Source organism: Artemia sp. Qi Xiang Cuo, chromosome 2 (assembly GCF_049724085.1).
Source record: "Artemia sp. Qi Xiang Cuo chromosome 2, ASM4972408v1, whole genome shotgun sequence".
NCBI classification, from domain to species: Eukaryota; Metazoa; Arthropoda; class Branchiopoda; order Anostraca; family Artemiidae; genus Artemia; species Artemia sp. Qi Xiang Cuo.
The window spans coordinates 53,675,520-53,695,020 of NC_142795.1; positions in this window are offsets into that span (position 1 = coordinate 53,675,520).

A 19,501-nucleotide genomic window follows, 5' to 3' on the forward strand; every position below is an offset into this window, starting at 1 on the left:
TTTTTTTTTGTTGAAAAGTAGTAGTTTTATTACCTAAATAGGGTTTGTTAGTGGTTTAACTTGTCACTGTTACACTCTTTTGGTGTTTCAAAGTTCATTTTGGATTTTTTAGTTGAAATGTAAGAGTTGGTTTATTTCAGTAGTGTTATGTCGTGGTTTACCATGTCACTGTTACATTCTCTTGATTTTTTTGAGTTCATTTTAGATTTTTTTCGTTGAAATGCAAGAGTTGGATTATTTCAGTAGTGTCTTCTCATGGTTTACCTTGTCACTGTTACATCCTCTTTATGTTTCAAAGTTCATTTTGGATTTCTTTCGTTGAAATGTATGAGTTGGAATATTGAAAATATTCCAATATTTAATATTAAAATATTAAATAAATCCAAAATGAACTTTGAAAAATCAAGAGAATGTAATAGTGACAAGGTAAACCACGACAAATCACTATTGAAATATTCCAAGTCTTACATTTCATGGAAAGAAAAATGTAAAATGAACTTTGAAACATCATGAGAATGTAACAGTGACTAAGTAAACCACAACAAACACTACTGAAATATTCCAACTGGTTCTTGACTGTGTTCGGTATAATACACAACTACCATTTGAATAGTGTTATAAGGTCCCCTATCCCAACCCCAAAGGGCCCCCCGTGCCCCCCAAAGGCCTCCCGGGCCCACAAAGGGCCTCCGGGCCCCCCAAAGGCACTCCGGGTCCCCTAAAGGCACTCCGGGCCTCAAAGGGCCCCCCGGGCCCCAAAGAGTCCCCGTCCTCTCCCCCTCCCTCCCTCCACTCAATCCCCTCCCCTCCCTTCCTTCCTTCCCCTCCCCTCCTTTCTTCCCCTCCCCTCCTTCCCTCCCTTCCCCTCCTCCCCTCCTCTCCTCCCAGCCCCTTCAAGAGTTGGAATATTTCAGTACTGTTTGTCGTAGTTTACCATGTCACTGTTACATTCTCTTGATTGTTCAAAGTTCATTTTAGATCTTTTTCGTTGAAATGCAAGAGTTGGATTATTTCAGTAGTGTTTTGTCGTGGTTTAACATGTCACTGTTACATTTTCTTGATGTTTCAAAGTTCATTTTGGATTTTTTTCGTTGAAATGTAAGAGTTGGAATATTTCAGTAGTGTTTTGTTGTGGTTTACCTTGTCACTGGTACATTCTCTTGATGTTTCAAAGTTCATTTTGGATATTTTTCGTTGAAATGCAAGAGTTGGATTATTTCAGTTGTGTTTTCTCGTGGTTTACCATGTCACTGTTACATTTTCATGATGTTTCAAAGTTCATTTTAGATCTTTTTCGTTGAAATGCAAGAGTTGGAATATTTCAGTAGTGTTTAATAAAAAATATAATAAAAAATAATATGTATCTCTTAATAGGAGTTAGCATTCCCTCAGATGGTTTACCATTTTCGTTTCTGCTTTAAAATTCATCTTGTCTCATGGATAAATTGTGTCAATCAGTTATCTTTCCCTGTTTGTATTTTCAACTCTCGGATAAGAATATTCCAATATTGAAATTTCCTTATCTGATGATGTCACCCTGTTATCATAGTATTCCAACCAGATATTGACATCCAAGAAACATCCAGCAATTGTTGTTGACATCCAAGAAACATCCATCGATTGTTGTTGACATCCAAGAAACAACCATCAACAGTGAGAAAAACCATGAAAAATATCTTCAGTGAGAAAAACCATGAAAAAACATCCTCAGTGAGAAAAACCATGAAAAGGGGGTCATTGACCAGTTAGACTCGATTATAGATGTCAGTACACGGTCCCCTCTGGAACTCATGATAGGTTCCTGCTGCTACATTCCCTCATATTTACTAAAAATTAAAAATAAGGACATTTAGATGTTGCAGTGAGTAGAGAGGGGTCAGGAGGCGCCACCCCTCACCCCTGCTGCCACCTATAACTTTTTTGCACCCCATATATGGGCATAGCCTCCCTAGGGAGACCACGTGGTTAATGGGGTCAATGACCTCTTTTTCCAAGGTCGATTTATTTGATGTTTCTATGTGTAATAGCTCCGGGGCGAAGGTTGCACATGCGCATTGAATTCTAACGGGAACAATGTTATTGATCTAGGACTCGAAGGGGAAGTGAATTTCTGAGAACTTGATTGCGTAATCAAAGTGTGTCAACAACAACAATATCGACCTTGACATTCGCTGAGAGCGTGCACTTACAACAACATCGACCTTGGAACACCTGTGCTATCGACCTCAATTCACCTATCGTGAATCAATAATTCCCCTTAGAAACAACAAATTAATTTCCCCTTTCTTGACATATCAATCAATCAATGACATCATCTGTCAGACTTTAAAAATTTTCGCCTAGAAACATTTCTCCAGGAATAGATCCAAATGATTAATGTCTTTGCCTCGGGAACAACTCTTTTGGTTGAACTCCAAAGGATATTAATAACCAAAGGCCACGGAAACAATTAGGCAAGAAACATCTTAGCGATGAATTGTTTTAGCGCTGGAATCAGGTTTATTATTAATTTGAAATGTGTTAGCGCAGAGATGCCAATAACAAAGAAACACGCTGAATTTACGTTTAGGGATAATTTGGGCAAAATCGTTTAGACCGGTTATGGAACTATTTCGGCGAAACAGATAGAGACATTTTAAAAGAAGATTTTTGAAGAGATTTTAGAAGAGGTTTTGAGTGTGGTCGTTATAATACACAAGTTTCATTTGAACAGTGTTGTGAGGTCCTCTAACCCAACCCCAAAGGGTTCCAATCCTCCTACCCCAACCCCGAAGGAAGCCCCCGGTCCTCAAAGCCCCCCAAACTCCCAAAGGCCCTCCACCGGTCCCCCAAAGGCCCACCCAGACCCCCAAAGGCCATCCCCAGGCCCCAAATGTCCCCCAGGCTCCCAACTGTCCCCCCGGACACTCAAAGGCCCCCCAAGCTCCCAAAGGGCCACCGGCGCCCCAAAGGCCCACCCAGACCCCAAAATGCCATCCCCGGGCCCCCCAAAGGCACGTCGAGCTCCCAAAGGACCAACGGGGTCCCAAAGGCCCTCCACCGGTCCCCAAATGTCCCCCAGGCACCCAAAGGCCCTCCCGGCACCCCAACGGCCCCCCCCGACCCCCCAATGCCCTCCCCGGCCCCCCAAAGCCCATCCCCCGGTCCCCAAAGGTCCCATCGAGCTCCCAAAGGACCACCGACCCTCAAGGGACCCACAGACCCTCAAAGGCTCTCCCCGAGCACCCGTCTTTCGTTGATGCGTGTTGTCTGAAACCTATGATTTGGGATGTGTAGTTTGCTACTTAAGCCTTTTCTGAGCTAAGGTTTCCTAGTATTTCATAGGTGAATGTTGTCTGAAACCTATAGTTTGGGATGAGTAGTTTGCTATTTCAGGTTTTTATGAGCTAGGTTTCTTAGCCTTTCGTAGGTGTGTGTTGACTGAAACCTATGATTTGGGATATGTGGATTGCAATTTTTGACTTTTCTGAGTTGGATTTCTTAGTCTTTCATAGGTATGTGTTGTCTGAAACCTATGATTTGGAATGTGTAGTTTGCTATTTTCGACTTTTCTGAGCTGGATTTCTTAGACTTTCATATGTCTGAGTTGTCAGAAAAGAATGATTTGGGATGTATATTTTGATATTTCAGGATTTTCTGAGCTAAGGTTTTCTAGTATTTCGTAGGTGAATGTTGTCTGAAACAAATAGTTTGGGATGAGTAGTTTGCTATTTTTGACTTTTCTGAGCTAGTTTTCTTAGTCTTTCGTTGGTGTGTGTTGACTGAAACCGATGATTTGGGAAATGTAGTTTGGTATTTTTGACTTTTCTGAGCTGGATTTCTTAGTCTTTCATAGGTGTGTGTTGTCTGAAACCAATGATTTGGGATGGGTGGATTGCTACTTTTGAATTTTCTGAGCTGGATTTCTTAGACTTTCATAGGTGTTTGTTGTCTGAAACCTATAGTTTGGGATGACTAGTTTGCTATTTTTGACTTTTCTGAGCTAGGTTTCTTAGCCGTTCATAGGTGAGTGTTGTCTGAAACTTATGATTTGGGATATGTAATTTGCTATTTCCGACTTTTCATAACCGGATTTCTTAGTCTTTCGTAGGTGTGTGGTGTCTGAAACCTATGATTTGGGATGTGTGGGTTGCTATTTTTTTTGACTTTTCTGAGCTGGATTTCTTAGCTATTTGTAGGTGTGTGTTGACTGAAACCTATGATTTGGGATGGCTAATTTGCTATTTTTGACTTTTCTGAGTTGGATTTCTTAGTCTTTCATAGGTGTGTGGTGTCTGAAACCTATGATTTGGGATGTGTAGTTTGCTTTTTCGACTTTTCTGAGCTGGATTTCTTAGCCTTTCATAGGTGTTTATTGTCTGAAACTTCGAGTTTGGGATGAATAGTTGGCTATTTCAGGCTTTTCTGAGCTAAGGTTTTCTAGTATTTCGTAGGTTAATGCTGTCTGAAACTTATGATTTGGGATATGTAAATTACTATTTCGGGCTTCTCTGAGCTAGGTTTCTTAGTCTTTCATAGGTGTGTAGTGTCTGAAACCTATGATTTGGGATGTGTAGTTTGCTATTTTCGACTTTTCTGAGCTAGGTTTCTTAGCCTTTCATAGGTGTTTGTTGTCTGAAACCTATAGTTTGGGATGACTAGTTTGCTATTTTTTACTTTTCTGAGCTAGGTTTCTTAGCCGTTCATAGGTGAGTGTTGACTGAAACCTATGATTTGGGATATGTAGTTTGCTATTTCTGACTTTTCATAACCGGATTTCTTAGTCTTTCATAGGTGTGTGTTGTCTGAAACCTATGATTTGGGATGTGTGGGTTGCTATTTTTTGACTTTTCTGAGCTGGATTTCTTAGCCATTCTTAGGTGTGTGTTGACTGAAACCTATGATTTGGGATGGTTAATTTGCTATTTTTGACTTTTCTGAGCTAGATTTCTTAGCCTATCATATGTGTGTCCTTTCAGAAAATTATGATTTGGGAGGTGTAGTTTGCTTTTTGGACTTTTCAGAGCTAGGATTCTTAGTCACTCATAGGTGTTTGTTGTCTGAAACTTCGAGTTTGGGTTGAGTAGTTGGCTATTTCAGACTTTTCTGAGCTAAGGTTTCTTAGTATTTCGTAGGTGAATGCTGTCTGAAACTTATGATTTTGGGTATAGTATTTCGTAGGTGAATGCTGTCTGAAACTTATGATATGGGATATGTAAATTACTATTTCGGGCTTTTCTGAGTTTGATTTCTTAGTCTTTCATAGGTGTGTGATGTCTGAAACCTATGATTTGTGATGTGTAGTTTGCTATTTTAGACTTTTCTGAGCTATGTTTCTTTTACTTTCATAGGTATTTGTTGTCAGAAAATTATGATTTGGGGTGGATGGATTGCTACTTTTGACTTTTCTGAGCTAAGGTTTTCTAGTATTTCGTAGGTGAATGTTGTCTGAAACCAATAGTTTGGGATGGCTAGTTTCCTATTTTTGACTTTTTTGAGCTAGGTTTCTTAGTCTTTCGTTGGTGTGTGTTGACTGAAACCTATGATTTGGGATATGTAATTTGCTATTTCTGACTTTTCTGAGCTGGATTTCTTAGCCTTTCATAGGTGTGTGTTGACTGAAACATATGATTGGGATGAGTGGTTTGCTATTTTTGTCGTTTTTGAGCTATATTTGATAGCCTTTCATAGATGTGTGTTGTCTGAAACTAATGATTTGGGCTGTGTAGTTTGCTATTTTAACTTTTCATTGATATAATTATTATCCTTTCATAGGTGTGTCCTTTCAGAAAATTATGATTTGGGAGGTATAGTTTGCTTTTTGGACTTTCCAGAGCTAGGATTCTTAGTCACTCATAGGTGTTTGTTGTCTGAAACTTCGAGTTTGGGATATGTAAATTACTATTTCGGGCTTTTCTGAGTGGGATTTCTTAGTCTTTCATAGGTGTGTGTTGTCTGAAACCTATGATTTCGGATGGGTGGATTGCTACTTTTGACTTTTCTGAGTTGAATTTCTTAGCCATTCATAGGTGTTTGTTGTCTGAAACCTATAGTTTGGGATGACTAGTTTGCTATTTTTGACTTTTCTGAGCTAGGTTTCTTAGCTGTTCATAGGTGAGTGTTGTCTGAAACCTATGATTTGGGATATGTAAATTACTATTTCGGGCTTTTCTAAGCTAGATTTCTTAGTCTTTCGTTGGTGTGTGTTGTCTGAAACCTATGATTTGTGATGGATGGATTGCTACTTTTGACTTTTCTGAGCTGGATTTCTTAGCCTTTCAGAGGTGTGTGTTGTCTGAAACCTATAGTTTGGGATGTCTAGTTTGCTATTTTTGACTTTTCTGAGCTAGATTTCTTAGCCTTTCATAGGTGTGTCCTTTCAGAAAATTATGATTTGGGATATGTAAATTACTATTTCGGGCTTTTCTGAGTTCGATTTCTTAGTCTTTCATAGGTATGTGGTGTCTGAAACCTATAATTTAGGATGTGTGGGTTGCTATTTTTTTTAATTTTCAGAGCTGGATTTCTTAGCCGTTCATATGTGAGTGTTGTCTGAAACGTATGATTTGGGATGGTTAATTTGCTATTTCCGGCTTTTATTAGCTAGGTTTCATAGCCTTTCATAGGTGTATGTTGTCATAAAATTACGATGTGGGATGTATAGTTTGCTATTTGAACTTTTCAGAGCTAGGATTCTTAGTCCATCATAGGTGTTTGTTGTCTGAAACCAATAGTTTGGGATGACTAGTTTGCTATTTCAGACTTTTCTGAGCTAGATTTCTTAGCCGCTCATAGGAGTGTGTTGTCTGAAACTTATGATTTGGGATATGTAAATTACTTTTTCGGGCTTTTCTGAGTTGGACACTTCTAAATTTTTCCACACACGAAAACTTACACACACACACGTCAAAACTTACACACACAAAAGCTTAGACACACAAAAACTTACACACACACACACACAAAAACAAAAACACACACACAAAAACTAACACCCACACGCAAAAACTAACATGCACACAAAAACAAACATTTACAAAAATACTTACACACACACACTAAAACTTACACACACGAACAGAAACTTACACACACACACACAAAAACTTGCAAACACCCACGACAACTAACGCACACAGACACAAACACAAACACAAACAAACAAAAAACATACACATGGACACGAAAACTAACATGCACATAAAAACTTACATTCACACAGAAACTTACACACACACACACAAAATCTTACACGCACACACAACAACTGACACACACACACGAAAACTTACACACACACACGAAAACTTACACACACACACACACACAAAAACTTACACACACACACATGAAAACTTACACACACACACACGAAAACTTACACACACACGCCAAAACTTACACACACAAAAACTTACACACACACACACACACACAAAAACTTACACATGCACAAGAAAACACACATGCACACAAAAACTTACCATGCACACAAAAACAAACACACACACACACACACACACACACACACACAAAACTCACACACACACACACACACACACGAAAACTTACACACACACAAAAACTTACACACACACACACACACTCACACACAAACTTACACATGCACACGAAAACTTACATGCACACAAAAACTTAGGTTAGCTTAGGTTCACTTAGGTTAGCTTAGGTTAGGTGAGAGACAGGCAAAAAGTTAGGTGTATGATTAGGTTAGGTTAGGTTAGATTAAGTTAGGTTAGGTTAAGTTAGGTTAGGCTAGGTTAACCTACGTACGCTGCACGTACGTAGGCTAGCCTAGCCTAACCTAACTAACCTAACCTAACTATCTAACCTAACCTAATCATACACCTAACTTTTTGCCTGTCTCTCACCTAACCTAAGCTAACCTAAGTGAAGCGTACATGGGCTAGCCTAACCTAACTTAACCTAACCTAACTTAATCTAGTCTAACCAAACAATACTCGCCGGAAAAGGTTAGGTTAACTTATCATGAGCGCTCATGATAAGTTAACCTAACCTAACTTAAACAGTGAATTTCCACCATTCAGACTGGTGGACTGAGACCCCAATATTGAGCTAGTGGATTTCCACCATTCAGGCTGGTGGACTAAGACCCCAATTCTGAGCCAGTGAATTTCCACCGTTCAGGCTGGTGGACTGGCACCCCAATACTGAGCTAGTGGATTTCCACCATTCGGGCTGGTGGACTAAGACCCCAATTTTCCAACTCTTGCATTTCATGACAGAAATTCAAAATGAACTTCGAAAAATCAAGAGAATGTAACTGTGAGAAGGTAAAGCACAACAAGTCACAACTGAAATATTCCAACTCTTGCATTTCACGACAGAAATTCAAAATGAAATTTGAAAAATTAAGACAATGTAACTATGATATGGTAAGTGTGTGTAAGTTTTTGTGTGTGTGTAAGTTTTTGAGTGTGTGTGTGTAAGTTTTATTGTGTGTGAGTTAGTGTTCGTGTGTGTGTGTGTGTAAGTTTTTTTGTGTGTGTGTAATTTTTGGTGCGTGTGTGTAATTTTTTGTGTGTGTAAGTTTTTGTGTGCATGTAAGTTTTTGTGTGCATGTAAGTTTTTGCGTTTGGGTGTAAGTTCTTGTGTGTGTGTGTGTGTAAGTTTGTGTTTGTCTATGCTTTTTTGTGTGTTAGTTTTTTAGTGTGTTGTGAAAGTTTTCGTGTGTGTGTGTGTGTGTGTGTGTGTAAGTTTGTGTGTGATTGTAAGTTTTCGTGTGATTGTGTTAGTTTGTGTGTGTGTGTGTGTGTGTGTGTGTGTGTGTGTGTGTTTGTGTGTGTGTGTGTGTGTTAGTTTTTGTGTGTGTGTCAGTTTTTGTGTGTGTGTAAGTTTTTGTGAGTGTGTGTCAGTTTTTGTGTGTGTTTGTTAGTTTTTGTGTGCATGTAAGTTTTTGTTTTAATGTAAGTTTTTGAATGTGTGTGTAATTTTTTGTGTGTGTGTGTGTAATTTTTTGTGTGTGTCAGATTTTGTGTGTGGGTGTAAGTTTTTGTGTGTGTGTTTGTAAGTTTTTGTGTGTGGGTGTAAGTTTTTGTGTGTGTGTGTGTGTGTGTGTGTTTGTGTGTGTGTGTGTGTGTGTGTGTGTGTTTTTTTTTGTGTGTTTATGTTTTTGTGTGTGTGTGTGTTTTTTAGTGTGTGTGTTTGTCTTTTTTTTGTGTGTGTGTGTGTGTGTGTGTTTGTTAGTTTTTGTGGGTTTGTGTGTGAGTTTTTTGTTGTTTTCATGTGTAATTTTTTTTTGTTTTTTTTTGTTTGTGTGTTTGTGTGTGTTTGTGTAAGTTTTTTTGTGTGTAAGTTTTGGCGTGTGTGTGTAATTTTTCGTGTTTGTGTGTGTTTGTGTGAGTTTTGTGTGTGTGTGTGTTTGTTTTTGTTATTTTTTGTTTGAATGTTAGTTTTTGTGTTCATGTAAGTTTTAGTGTGAATGTGTAAGTTTGTGTGTGTGTGTGTGTGTGTAAGTTTTTGTGTGTGTGAAAGTTTTTGAGTGTGTGTGTGTGTTTTGTGTGTGTGTGTGTGTGTGTGTGAGTGTGTGTTTGTGTGTGTGTGTGTGTGTGTGTGTGTGTGTGTGTAAGTTTTTGTGTGCATTAAAGTTTTTGTGTGCATGTAAGTTTTTGTGTGCATGTGTAAGTTTTTGTGTGTGTGTGTGTGTGTAAGTTTTTGTTTGTATGTAAGTTTTGGAGTGTGTGTGTAAGTTTTCGTGTGTGTGTGTGTAAGTTTTCATGTGTGTGTGTGTAATTGTTTGTGTGTGTGTGTGTGTGTAAGTTTTAGTGTGTGTGTGTAAGTTTTCGGGTGTGTGTGTAAGTTTTTGTGTGTGCGTGTAAGATTTTGTGCGTGTGTGTAAGTTTTTGTGTGAATGTAAGTTTTTATGTGCATGTAAGTTTTCGTGTGCATGTGTAAGTTTTTTGTTTGTATGTGTGTGTGTGTCTGTGTATGTGTGCGTAAGTTTTTGTATGTGTGTGTAAGTTTTTGTGTGTGTGTGTGTGTAAGTTTTTGTGCGTGTGTGTAAGTTTTAGTGTGTGTGTAAGTTTTTGTGTAAATGTAAGTTTTTTTGTGCATGTAATTTTTTGAGTGTGTGTGTAAGTTTTTGAGTGTGGTTGTAATTTTTTTTTTGTGTGTGTGTGTAAGTTTTTGTGTGTCTAAGCTTTTGTGTGTGTAAGTTTTGACGTGTGTGTGTGTAAGTTTTCGTGTGTTGAAAAATTTAGAAGTGTCCAACTCAGAAAAGCCCGAAAACGTAATTTACATATCCCAAATCATAAGTTTCAGACAACACACTCCTATGAGCGACTAAGAAATCTAGCTCAGAAAAGTCTGAAATAGCAAACTAGTCATCCCAAACTATTGGTTTCAGACAACAAACACCTATGATGGACTAAGAATCCTAGCTCTGAAAAGTTCAAATAGCAAACTACACATCCCAAATCGTAATTTTCTGCCAACATACACCTATGAAAGGCTATGAAACCTAGCTAATAAAAGCCGGAAATAGCAAATTAACCATCCCAAATCATAAGTTTCAGACAGCACTCACCTATGAACGGCTAAGAAATCCAGCTCAGAAAAGTTAAAAAAATAGCAACCCACACATCCCAAATCATAGGTTTCAGACAACACATACCTATGAAAGACTAAGAAATCCAACTCAGAAAATCCCGAAATAGTAATTTACATATCCCAAATCATAATTTTCTGAAAGGACACACCTATGAAAGGCTAAGAAATCTAGCTCAGAAAAGTCAAAAATAGCAAACTAGTCATCCCAAACTATAGGTTTCAGACAACAAACACTTATGAAAGGCTAAGAAATACAGCTCAGAAAAGTCAAAAGTAGCAATCCATCCATCACAAATCATAGGTTTCAGAGACCACACACCAACGAAAGACTAAGAAATCTAGCTTAGAAAAGCCCGAAATAGTAATTTACATACCCCAAATCATAGGTTGCAGACAACACTCAACTATGAACGGCTAAGAAACCTAGCTCAGAAAAGTCAAAAATAGCAAACTAGTCATCTCAAACTATAGGTTTCAGACATCAAACACCTATGAAAGGCTAAGAAAACCATCTCATAAAAGTCAAAATTAGCAACACACACATCACAACTCATAGGTTTCAGACAACACACACCTATGAAAGACTAGGAAAGCATACTCCGACAAGCCCGAAATAGTAATTTACATATACCAAACACGAAGTTTCAGACAACAAACACCTATGAGTGACTAAGAATCCTAGCTCTGACAATTCCAAAAAGCAAACTATACCTCACAAATCATAATTTTCTGAAAGGACACACCTATGAAAGGCTAAGAATCATAGTTCTGAAAAGTTCAAATAGCAAACTACACATCCCAAATCATTAGTTTCAGACAACACACAACTATGAACGGCTATGAAATCTATCTCAAAAAATACAAAAATAGCAAACCACTTATCTCAATCATATGTTTCAGTCAACACACCTATGAAAGGCTAAGAAAGCCAGCTCAGAAAAGTCAGAAATAGTAAATTACATATCTCAAATCATAGGTTTCAGGCAACACACAGCAATGAAAGACTAAGACCCCTAGCTCAGAAAAGTCAAAAATAGGAAACTACCCATTCCAAACTATTGGTTTCAGACAACATTCACCTACGAAATACTAGAAAACCTTAGCTCAGAAAAGTCAAAAGTAGCAATCCACCCATCCCAAATCATAATTTTCTGACAACACATACCTATGAAAGGCTAAGAATCCTAGCTCAGAAAAGTCGAAAATAGCAAACTACACATCCCAAATCATAGGTTTCAGACATCACACACCTATGAAAGACTAAGAAATCCAACTCAGAAAAGCCCGAAATAGTAATTTACATATCCCATATCATAAGTTTCAGACAGCATTCACCTAGGAAATACTATACCCCAAATCATAAGTTTCAGACAGCATTCACCTACGAAATACTAAGAAACCTTAGCTCAGAAAAGTCTGAAATAGCCAACTACTCATCCCAAACTCGAAGTTTCAGACAACAAACACCTATGAGTGACTAAGAATCCTAGCTCTGAAAAGTCCAAAAAGCAAACTACACCTCCCAAATCATAATTTTCTGAAAGGACACACATATGATAGGCTAAGAAATCTAGCTCAGAAAAGTCAAAAATAGCAAATTAACCATCCCAAATCATAGGTTTCAGTCAACACACACCTACGAATGGCTAAGAAATCAAGCTCAGAAAAGTCAAAAAATAGCAACCCAAACATCCCAAATCATAGGTTTCAGACAACACACACCTATGAAATACTAAGAAATCCGGTTATGAAAAGTCGGAAATAGCAAACTACATATCCCAAATCATAGGTTTCAGTCAACACTCACCTATGAACGGCTAAAAAACCTAGCTCAGAAAAGTTAAAAATAGCAAACTAATCATCCCAAACTATAGGTTTCAGACAACAAACACCTATGAAAGGCTAAGAAACCTAGCTCAGAAAAGTCGAAAATAGCAAACTACACATCCCAAATAATAGGTTTCAGACACTACACACCTATGAAAGACTAAGAAACCTAGCTCAGAAAAGCCCGAAATAGTAATTTCCATATCCCAAATCATAAGTTTCAGACAGCATTCACCTACGAAATACTAGAAAACCTTAGCTCAGAAAAGCCTGAAATAGCCAACTACACATCCCAAACGCGAAGTTTCAGACAACAAATACCTATTAAAGGCTAAGAAATCCAGCTCAGAAAAGTCGAAAAAGCAAACTACACATCCCAAATCATAGGTTTCAGACACCACACACCTATGAAAGACTAAGAAATCCAACTCAGAAAAGTCAAAAATAGCAAATTAACCATCCCAAATCATAGGTTTCAGTCAACACACACCTACGAATGGCTAAGAAATCCAGCTCAGAAAAGTAAAAAAAAAATAGCAACCCACACATCCCAAATCATAGGTTTCAGACACCACACACCTACGAAAGACTAAGAAATCCGGTTTTGAAAAGTCGGAAATAGCAAATTACATATCCCAAATCATAGGTTTCAGACAACACTCACCTATGAACGGCTAAGAAACCTAGCTCAGAAAAGTCAAAAATAGCAAACTAGTCATCCCAAACTATAGGTTTCAGACAACAAACACCTATGAAAGGCTAAGAAATCCAGCTCAGAAAAGTCAAAAGTAGCAATCCACCTATCCCAAATCATTGGTTTCAGACAACACACACCTATGAAAGACTAAGAAATCCAGCTCAGAAAAGTCAAAAATAGCAAACTACATATCCCAAATCATCGGTTTCAGTCAACACACACCAACGAAAGACTAAGAAACCTAGCTCAGAAAAAGTCAAAAATAGCAAACTACTCATCCCAAACTATTGGTTTCAGACAACATTCACCTACGAAATACTAGAAAACCTTAGCTCAGAAAAGCCTGAAATAGCAAACTATACATCCAAAATCATTATTTTCTGACAACGCATACCTATGAAAGGCTAAGAAATCCAGCTCAGAAAAGTCGAAAATAGCAAACTACACATCCCAAATCATAGGTTTCAGACACCACACACCTATGGAAGACTAAGAAATCCAACTCAGAAAAGTCAAAAATGGCAAACTACATATCCCAAATCATAAGTTTCAGTCAACACACACCAACGAAAGGCTAAGAAACCTAGCTAATAAAAGCATGAAATATCAAACTACTAATCCCAAAATATTTTTTTAAGACAACATTCACCTAGTAAATACTAGTAAACCTTAGCTCAGAAAAGCCTGAAGTAGCAAACTACACATCCCAAATCATAGGTTTCAGACAACACATATCAACGAAAGACGGGTGCTCGGGGAGAGCCTTTGAGGGTCTGTGGGTCCCTTGAGGGTTGGTGGTCCTTTGGGAGCTCGGGGGGACCTTTGGGGGCCGGGGGATGGGCTTTGGGGGTCCGGGGATGGCATTTGGGGGTCTGGGTGGGCCTTTGGGGTGCCGGGAGGGCCTTTGGGTGCCTGGGGGACATTTGGGGACCGGTGGAGGGCCTTTGGGACCCCGTTGGTCCTTTGGGAGCTCGATGTGCCTTTGGGGGGCCCGGGGATGGCATTTGGGGGTCTGGGTGGGCCTTTGGGGCGCCGGTGGCCCTTTGGGAGCTTGGGGGGCCTTTGAGTGTCCGGGGGGACAGTTGGGAGCCTGGGGGACATTTGGGGCCTGGGGATGGCCTTTGGGGGTCTGGGTGGGCCTTTGGGGGACCGGTGGAGGGCCTTTGGGAGTTTGGGGGGCTTTGAGGACCGGGGCTTCCTTCGGGGTTGGGGTAGGAGGATTGGAACCCTTTGGGGTTGGGTTAGAGGACCTCACAACACTGTTCAAATGAAACTTGTGTATTATAACGACCACACTCAAAACCTCTTCTAAAATCTCTTCAAAAATCTTCTTTTAAAATGTCTCTATCTGTTTCGCCGAAATAGTTCCATAACCGGTCAAAACAGTTTCGCCCAAATTATCCCTAAACGTAAATTCAGCGTGTTCCTTTGTTATTGGCATCTCTGCGCTAACGCATTTCAAATTAATAAGAAACCTGATTCCAGCGCTAAAACAATTCATCGCTAAGATGTTTCTTGCCTAATTGTTTCCGTGGCCTTTGGTTATCAATATTCTTTGGAGTTCGACCAAAAGAGTTGTCCCCGAGGCAAAGACATTAATGATTTGGATCTATTCCTGGAGAAATGTTTCTAGGCGAAAATTTTTAAAGTCTGACAGATGATGTCATTGATTGATTGATCTGTCAAGAAAGGGAAATTAATTTGTTGTTTCTAAGGGGAATTATTGATTCACGATAGGTGAATTGAGGTCGATAGCACAGGTGTTCCAAGGTCGATGTTGTTGTAAGTGCACGCTCTCAGCGAATGTCAAGGTCGATGTTGTTGTTGTTGACACACTTTGATTACGCAATCAAGTTCTCGGAAATTCACTTCCCCCTCGAGTCCTAGATCAATAACATTGTTCCCGTTAGAATTCAATGCGCATGTGCAACCTTCGCCCCGGAGTTATTACACATAGAAACATCAAATAAATCGACCTTGGAAAAAGAGGTCATTGACCCCCTTAACCACGTGTTCTCCCTAGGGAGGCTATGCCCATATATGGGGTGCAAAAAAGTTATAGGTGGCAGCAGGGGTGAGGGGTGGCGCCTCCTGACCCCTCTCTACTGCAGTGAACTTTTCATATCATATTCCCGTGATCTACCAGCAGCTTTAGAAAGCCAGGTACGATTTATCTTAGAGGGTCAAGAAATTCAGTATTGACAAAGACAGGTTTTAAATTCTACAATATTGAATCATTATAATCAGGCTAGCCTAGTTTTGGAGAGGAAGTTTATTTTAAATTTAATTTACCGGCTATGATTTTATGTCGATGGATTCAGCTTAGGACGAATTGCCTTCCAATCCAGAGCTGACAAAAGGTGTTTGACAAAAAGATAGTTGATCCTGAATGGCGGTATGTGTGTCAAATTTGTAAAGATGAGGCGGAAGGTTTGGACCATTTTTTCGGGAAGTACCCGGTGCTCGCTGATTGAAGGGAAAAATACTTACTTGGGATTGTTTTGCTGCTTCCTGGTATTTTACAAAACAGTAACACAACCACAATATTTCATGTTGGTATTTACATAGATAAAGGCTTAGAAAGAAGGAACAGTTTATACAATTAATTATCAACTATTTTATGGAATTACAATCATTTTCTTGTTAAATTACCATTAGGTATTTTTATGCTATGTATTATGTTTCTATGTGCTTTGTAATTTGTTCTGTTGGTGATTTCTTTGTTTTTTATAAATTTTTGTGTATATATGACTCTTGGGCTTTTGAAATACACAATCTACCTGTATCCATCTATCTTATTCATTGCCAAAATGGTTTTAAAAGCCGCATATTGGTCTTTCGTTAGGAAGGACTTACTTATAGATCCACCTTAATAGATTTCTCTGGATAAAGAAAGTTCTTTTGAAAATCTGCAGTCACGGCTCAGCAGGTTAAGTTTTTCTCTTGGTCTGTTGACTTTTAATGGAAGATCAGAAAATTATGCACTTTGCATTGGGAAGTGAGCTGTTATCAATCACCAGCTGAAGATCCTTTTTTTCTCCGTTTGACCTATGTAGTTCCATTTAAAACAAAAGCTTTCCTACACTTAGAAAGAAATTCAAACTCTCCATGGGATTAGATTGATTAAATGCAAAATTCTAGAGTGGATGAACTTCTACAGCGTGAAGAATCACTGGCGCCGTTTCACAGTCTACAAAGTAATTTTTTGCTTTTTCCTCACAATTTAATGCTTTTAGTTGACAGCTGACTAGAAACAAGTGTTGTTCACACAATGCATGTAGCAGCGAGTAGAAACAGTAAAATCGAACATAAAATTTTACGCTTTTTTTTTCTTTCATGCCTACTTTTATAGTACGCAGTATGGCCGCAAACCAAAAAAATTCCCCATTGCTTCGCGATAAAGGCGAGTTGGACAGTCGAACTAAAGGACTGGACAGTCAAGTTAGACTGATGGTTTGTACTGAGATGAAACCACCTTATGCCAGAAGATTATAAGATTTAAAGTAACTTATTTTTCCCCAAAACAAACTATGAGCAATTACTCCCATTTTTTTTTTATGGAAAGTAATCTTTGTTTCCGAATCGGTAGTTTAATACTGAAGGACAATAAAGCTTAATTTTTTATTTTGTAGAAATTATAATTAGATTTTGGTATCTTAAGAAATTACTGACATAGAGGGACAAAAACAGAGCGATAGAAATAAAATCAAGTGCCAGGAATACAAAAATCATTATTTGTATTTTTTTTTGTTCATGGTCTGAGAGAACAAGAACTTAGTGAACAAAGGGTCAGGTACTACTATCAATGACTAGTCAATGCACCATTGTGACAACTGAGGCCAAAGTAACTGTTACTGATCCTCCTTCACAGTATCGTCAATTGGATGGGGAGGTAGGGAGCAAGTGAGCACATACCCTCTTAGATTCCCTTTACCCTTAGATTTTGTTACCACGAACTGTTTGATTAAGAATCTTTGCCTAATTCTGATTAAAAAAAGGTACAAAACGCCAGTTTTATTCCTAAAAAGTAAGTGGTTGAGAAGGGGTGGCCAAGGGTGCTTATTGGCTAAATTTCACTTCCCGTCATACACACCTAATTTACTAAAAATTTCAGTTTTAAACAAGGTGCAACAAGACCATCTTCTAGACTGTGTGTGTGAGAATGGGCCAGTCGTATAATTTGGATTCTATACCCTTGTGGCTGAGTGTGTCATGACTTTTCTAGATACATGTCTTTCCTACCTTTTGAGTATTTTGAGGAAAGGGTCTATTCCAAAATGTACGTCCGATACTTTATGGGTACAGTATACGTTCGGGACTGGGGTAGAAAAACACAGAAAGTATGCTGTTTACCCTTGTAGCTTTTAATATGGACATAATAAAGAATATTTAAAAGGAAAATAATTCGGGAGCAAATGATCCCCCTGTCAGGTCTCTAGAACCATCTATTCTATATGGAGTTGATAGGACGTACGATAAATAGAACAATAGATGGAAACAATAAATAGGAGACGCGTCACCCTTTATTTATTCAACGTTACTGTGTAGGTTCTGACAAAAAAAATTCTTTAACAGCGTCTGTTCAGGATAATACAGCCGAAAAGATTGCCTTCCAAAGGCCGTATCCAGGGTGGGGGTTATGGGGTTCGAGCTCCCCGGAAACGTTTGTCTGATTCGTAAAAACGTAACAAAAGTGGACATAAACAAACTTTGTATGCCTTTTTTGAGATTTTTTGTGTAAAACCCCCTTCGAAAAATCCTGGGTACGGCCTTGTTGTCCCCACTTCAGATTTAGATAAAAATATTTTTGCCATCTACCCTTAATTTAGTGAATTAACGATATTTCCTCTTCACCTCACTTCATTGAGAGTTTCATTTGTTACTCCCTCTCCCGAAGTTGTGACCCGCTTTAAGTATTTCTGTATGACGTCTATCCATCCTATTCAAGGATATCCTACTTTTCGCTTTGCATCAGCTGCATTACCAAACATTATGATTTCTTTTATCAGCCTATCGTTTTTCATCCAACAAACATAGCCTAATAATTTCAACTTTTATAATTAATTAAAAAACTTTTTCAACAAAATAAGTTATTAAAAAAAGTAAAGAACTCCATTAAACCAAAATGAACACAAATAGAATCAAATAATCTACCAAGAATACAACTACCACAAATGAGTATCATAGGCAGCGCAATCGCACTGCCTAAGTAAAGAATAATGTTGGCACAATGTATTATTTTTTGTTTTTGTCCATACCAGGGCACTTCGTATCAAAGGAGTTGTCGTAGAAACTTGGAAAAGGGCTCATTCGATTGGAAATTGAAACGGCTAGTGCCCTTTTTGATAGTCGAAGATGATTGGAAGGCAACTAACACCCCTTCCACGCCCACGTAAAGAGATTGGAAGGCAACTAACACCCCTTCACGCCTACCATATCCCTAAACACATCAAATCAAAATTTTGAGATAGCCATTTTGTTAAATGTAGTTGATTTCCAGATTAAAATTATTTTCTTGACCAGGACACTCCCCCAAAGCCCTTAGGGCAAGGGTTTTAAGTTATGCCCTGGGGGCATATAAGAACGATGTTGGCACAATGTATTATTTGTTATTTCTTTTCCTTTAGACCAGGGCCCTTGTATCAAAAAAGTTGTCGTAGAAACTTGGAAAAGGGCACATTCAATTTGAAATTGGAGTGGCTTGTGCCCTTTTTAGTAGTTGAAAGTGATCGTAAGGCAACTAATACCCCTTCCACGCCCACCATTTCCCAAAACACATCCAATCAAAACGAGATAGCCATTTTGTTCAGCGTAGTTCATTTCCAGATAGAAATTATGTTTTTGAGCAGGACACTCCCCCACAGCCCTCAGGGAAAGCTTTTAAGTTATACCCTGGGGGCATATAAGGTTTTTATAGAAATCGTTGTCGTAGAAACTTCAAAAAAGGCTCATTTGATTGGAAATTCAAGGACTGTTAAAAAGTGCCCTTTTTAATAGTCGAAAGTGATTGGAGGGCAAGTAAACCCCCTCTCACGCCCAACATTTCCCCAAAAACACCCAATCGAAATTCTAAGATAACCATTTTGTTCAACGTAGTTTAAAATTCTGGAAATTATACCTTTGAGCAGGAAAGTCCCCCACGGTCTTCAGGGCAAGGGTTATAAGTTATGCCCTGGAGGAATATAAGGTTTTTATTGAAAGCTTTGTCGTAGAAACTTGAAAAAGAGCTCATTCGATTAGAAATTCAAAGTGCTAGTGCCATTTTTAAAAGTCGAAAGTGATTGGAGGGCAACTAGCCCCCATCATTTATCCAAACACATCCAATCAAAATTTTGAGATAGCCATTTTATTCAGTGTGGTTGCAAGTTCTGGAAATTAGGCCTTTGAGGACGACATTCCCTCCACTTC